This window comes from Triticum urartu, chromosome 3A (genome assembly GCF_056163025.1).
Source record: "Triticum urartu cultivar PI428250 chromosome 3A, HENAU_Tu73, whole genome shotgun sequence".
Taxonomy (NCBI): Eukaryota; Viridiplantae; Streptophyta; class Magnoliopsida; order Poales; family Poaceae; genus Triticum; species Triticum urartu.
Genome location: NC_141875.1, coordinates 318,062,449 through 318,068,024, shown reverse-complemented (window position 1 = coordinate 318,068,024; position 5,576 = coordinate 318,062,449). Strand labels below are relative to the sequence as shown.

The window sequence follows — 5,576 nt, the reverse complement described above, 5'->3', positions numbered from 1 at the left end:
TATATATACTCCTGGCATAGCACTTCTTCGCCATCTATGATCTATGCACCTGCATCATCACATGAGTCGATGATATGCAACATATATAGTTGAGCAACAGAAAGAGACAGACTTGGCAAAAATAAAAACAACATATCATAAGCATAAATAACAAAGTTCATCGTACCCCAAAATGCCCTAACTAGTGTGATTTTCGCTAGTCGAGGAGGAGGACGGTTTAATTACATCACAAATAAAGTTTCACCGTGCATAACTCAAAGTTTTGTCATACAGAAAGTATGGACTAAATGGACACATTGTCATATATCGACAATCACTCCAACATGTCGTTCCATCCATCCAAGTCAGGGAGATAGTCCCCGAGCCTAGTGAAAGGCTTCAGGTCGAGACGCTGAGAGGCTATCCATGTTCGGACGTCTTCCCGCGACATTTGTCCTTCTCCGTAGAACATCCCTGTTTTTCCGACGACCTCCTTCATGATGATTTGGGCAAGTTCGCGCTGGATGTTATAGAACTCAGCTCGAAGTCGATGATCCTCGATATCTCCTATGTCCTTTGCCCATTGTAGAATATGGGCATCGCAAGAAGAAGGTGCCATGCGAAGGTTCTGGTGATCCTGTCTGTACTCCAGCATGTGGTGTAGGACATAGAATCCATCATTAAGAGAATCGTCCGGTTGCTGGATGCAGCAGAAGTTGGTCTTATGGCCGAAGGCGACCCTGTCGCCCCTCATCTTCTTGTCCCTGACCTCTCCACCCAGTGATTGGTAGTGATACATAGCACTGTCGAGAACATCCTTGATGTGGGTGTAATCCTTTTTGTGAATGTTCTTCGACGTGTCCAAGTAAAGAGCGTGGGAGAATCGAGGGTAGAGGATGATGAGGACGGCGCGCCCGCCGCTGCGCAAAATAAGTCCTCAAATTAATTAGCCTCCACCGTGCAAATGAATGATTGAAATCGAAGGAAGGATAGCAGCGCGTATGACTTACACGGGATGATAAGGCACGAGAATCGCCCCCTTGTCCTTATGGTGAGCATGAAACTGACGACGTAATCCCTCGCGTATTCACGGTGATTTGCGCAGACTCCCAAGAAGCCCTCGTGCATGTAGTACGGGTCAGTGACACAGATATGAGATATCTGCTCAACCCCAATGATGTAGTTCATGTGCAAGGCATAAAGGCGGACAAACATAAAATCCAGCTTCTTCACGTGAAACATGTCGAATATGTAATCGAATCGGAGGAAGAACTTATCAGCGGGGAAGCTGTCGACGTACGACATTTGCCGCAGAACGTTAACCACGTAGAGTGGGTATCCTGGATCTTTCGAGGCGATGAGGTCTTTCTCTACCCGCAACACATCGTCATGAAGTCTCTTTAGATCGCCGAATCTGGCCCGTAGCGCTGTTGCACAGGATTGGTTGACCGAGGATATGCCATTTATCCGCACCGGGGATATCTATACGGTCCTGAAGCCGAGGCCGCTGAGGCGGCTGGATCATAGAAACAGCTTTTTTGCCTTTCCTCGCTCTCTTCCTAAACTTCTTTACTACCGGAAGGTCGTCCATAATATGTTGAGACGGCAATTCAGGCACCGACTCATGATGCTCAAACCCTGAGGAGGCGCCAGTATAGACATACTGTTCAGCAGCGCCATCGTCGTCCTCATCCTCATCCATGGCGACGTCATCAGCGACTAATGGAGCCTCCTCCTTACCCTGTCCGCTATCACCCAACCCGATACCCGATGATAATTGGGTAGGTGGGGTGTTGATGTTCATACCTTGCTGAGGCTGCGTGCTCGTGGGTGTGCTCCCGGCCGCCTCCAGACGAGGTAGACTCTTTGGCCACAACAGGACCCACCCAGCATTGCAACAATCACCAAGCCGCCGTGGTGTCTCGTCGTCATCCCCCAGTAGTACTGGAGGAGGCAAATTCTCGTCGCCCAGTTTGACACTGGCCACGGAAACCTTGAAGACGTTCGGGGGGATCGGCCGGCTGTGGAACAATGGTTCCTTCGGCTCCATTATCGTCGCCTTCCCAACGTCCACCTTCTGGTCGCCGATGGTGTACAATATGGTGCACGGGGTTTCGTCGGCCTGCAAAGAAAAGTCTGCGACGTGAGACATCTGAAAGGCAATGAAAACCGGAGATTATACATTTATATTGAAGGGGGCCGGTGTGACAGATACCGTGAGGGTGTCGAGCTCAGCCAAAGACGAAGCACCGCCTAGCATGTCCGGTGCGGGAGGTGCTGGTGCAACTGCAGGTGCTGGTGCAACGCTAGTCGAGCTGCTCCCCGCCAAGAAGTCAGCAAGGGGAAAGTCCGCTGCATCTTTTTTTGGATTTTGCCTGGTCCAATTGAAAACGGCCAGAACCAAGGTAGTAGAAATATCTAAAGCCACCTGTTTTGCGGCAGCTACCGCTGTTGCGATTGTCTCGGTTGATTTCTTCTCAACCGCAATCTCAACCCTCTTGTCGATGTTTCTTCATTTAACCTCCGTCTTTCCTTTCTCTCCTCCGTGGTCTCACGGTAGTACTTCTTCCACATGGCGCCGTCTCCGACACCGTGCACGCGTCCATACGATGGTCGAGCATCCACCGGTTGTCATTTCAATATGTTCAACACTCGGTTGAATTGAGTGTCCCACTTGGGCCTCGCCAATGCCTCAGACAGCGAGTCACTTTCGGCCGCAATCCTGTGCTGCTCTCTCTCTCTGCAAAAGGCACAACGATCGTTTACAAATATGACTAACGTGTGCAGTCGAATCGATCAGAAACTAAAATTACCAGCAGTCTCATGAACTCCGTAATGACCGGTGTTGTCTCATAAACCTTTTTCACTGGGTCCCAACGGTGCCGGGCCCTGAGGACGTCACGCTCCTGCGGGACGGTGAACTCCGCCAAGGGGTCTGGGATGCCCAGACTCGCGGCTTCCGTGTCCTCCTTGGCCCATTTGGACCTCTTTCCGTCGTAACCACGGCTTCCGAGGTGGTGCCTCCCAATGTTCCTCTCTTGAAGCCCCTTCATGTACTTAGACTTTTTTTTGGCATGTTCGGCCTCGCAAGCCTCCTTGAATATTTGAAACTGCTCTTCTGTGATTGTCGAATTATCCTTTACAATCTCAGAGTAGGGTTCCTTCTTGTCGATGATCCTTGCTTTCACTCGATTTTTCCAGGCGGCCAACGCGTCGCTAAACTTGGTCATGGCGTGTTTGTTTATCTTCTTCATTGTCGGGTCCTCATCTGGATCTTTATAATCCTTCTCATTCCGGCCCGAGAACAAGAATATCTGGTGAAACTTCTTTAGGAGGGAGCTCCTCATATTTTCTATCTTCTGTAGTTTCTCATCATTGATGGGGGCGGTTGTCCATACGATGCAGCCTACTTGATTGCGGTAGCATCGACGCGCTTCCTCGGGCGCTGTTGGCTCAAAATTGCCGTCGTCCACCTCCGTGAACACCACTCTAGTAGTCCTGAGTTTGTTAGGAACCCGTTGCCTCTTTGCTTTCGGTTCTACACCGACTCCGCTCCCCGAGGCAGCGCCGGTCTCAGTCTCAGCGCCGGTCTCGATGCCGGTCTGAGTCTGAGCGCCAGTCTCAGTCTCAGCACCGGTCTGCGTGTCGGTCTCAGTCCCCGATGCCACCGGTGGGGCCAGCAATAACATCGGTTGATCATCGGTAAGGGTAAAAAATTCGTCTGCCGCCCGGTAGGCGTCGTCGCAATCACCAGAACCCTGTCCTTCATCGTTGCTAGCCATGTTTCCTATGATTAAATCTAATCAATTAATTCTAGACCTAATAAAATGAATAATGACATAAAAAAGGCCTATTGTTTTGCAGGAATGTTGACTCCTTCCTGGTGGGGCAAATCACGGGCACTCGATATGTCCTAATTTGTAGCACAAGTCATGCCGAAATTCATGGAAAATTTCGGCATGAGCTTTGCTAAAAAGTGGACAAATCGAGAACCTGAAATTTGCCGGAAAAGAAATGAATCAACATTCCGGCAAAACATAGGCCACTAAGCATCATTCCCTGCAAACAGTGTCCAAATATACACGAGCAACCACATGTGCAAACAGTGTAGAAGAAAATTCATTTAACTACTAATAGAACAAAATTCAGTTAACTTTAGTGCTCTATAATGATGAAAGGAAAAAAATTCAGTTAACTACTAATTTCATTCATTTAGGTTATTCATTTAACATCACCTAATTAACCTATTCTACCAATACTATTAGCAGCACTACTAACCTAATTAACCTAGCAAAACTCTAGTGCCCTAACTGAAAAACATCTAATTAACATCTAATTTTTCTCTAAAATACAGAGAGAGATGAGTGAGGGGGAGGGGTGGGGGACTTACAGAGAGGGGAGAGACGGTGGCGGGGAGGTGCTCGGTGACGGAGGCAGGGGCGGAGAGGGCGGGCTCGGGCACGGGCAAGGGCAGTTCTGGGCGGGCTCGGGCGGTGGTGAGGTGGGCGGCGCCGACGGTGACATGGAGGGCGGCCTTGGGCGGCGGCTGTGAGGCTGAGGGCGGCCTCGGGCGGCGGCGGTGAGGCTGAGGGCGGCCTCAGGCGGCGGCGGTGAGGCTGAGGGCGGCCTCGGGCGGCGGCGGTGAGGAGACGGCGGCGAGGGCGAGGGACGATTTGGGGAAGAATTGGTGGCCGGGGGGCGGGGTGGGGGGAAACCGCTGTTTAAGTGAAACGTAACGGTTGCGCGTTTCCGGAAACGCGCTATAGCTAAGTTAGCTATAGCGCGTTTACTGAAACCCGCTACTGCTATTCCTTTCTCCTTTTTTCCCTTTTTTCTTTTATTTTTCTTTACATTTTATTTTTTCCCTTTCTCCTTTTTCTATTTCTTTCATTTTCATTTACTTTTCTACTTGTTTTTCACTTTATTTTATTTCTGTTAGCAGCAGCGTTTTACACGTAAGCGCGCTGCAGCTAAGGAGATTAGCAGTAGCGCTCGGCCATTATACGCGCTACTGCTAGGTTGGGCTAGCCATGTGCGCCCAGTTCAAACGTAGCTGCAGCGCTTTTCGCTAGTACGCGCTACTGCTAAAGTCATAGCAGTAGCGTGGTTTATTTACGCGCACTGCTACTAAGTAGCAGCAGCGCTTGATTTTGTACAGCGCTACTGGTAAAATTCTGTGTATAGGCTTTTCCCTAGTAGTGTTAGCTCATACTTGAGATAGAGCTTTGCTCATCCATATACAGATCTACTCCTTGAGAGAGACCGTGACCCCTCTTCGGAGAAGATCCACGTTGGATTCAAGACCTCCTCATGAAGAAGACCCCCCCCCCCCATCAAGACCTCCTCATGGAGAAGAACCGGTTATCCTTTGTATCGTCCTGTGTTGACTTTCGATCATGTGATCTCTATGTGTACTCGGATCTAGCATATGTGTGATCGTTCTTGTTGGTTTGAGTGATTCTCTCGTGTTTCCCCTTGTGTTTCCCCTCGCGTTTTCCCTTGTGTTCTTCGTGTTCTTCGCGGGATCTGCTCATTTTGTGAAAGATCGGCCATCTAGGGTTCCACCCTACATCACAGCCTCTATGTTGGTTGCCATG

The 5,576-nt window shown here is 49.7% G+C and overlaps 1 pseudogene; it reads right to left on the bottom strand.

The window, feature by feature from the left end:
• Positions 1-2,624: 2,624 nt before the first annotated feature.
• LOC147979566 (uncharacterized) lies at positions 2,625-3,761 on the bottom strand (annotated as a pseudogene).
• Between the last annotated feature and the right edge of the window lie 1,815 nt (positions 3,762-5,576).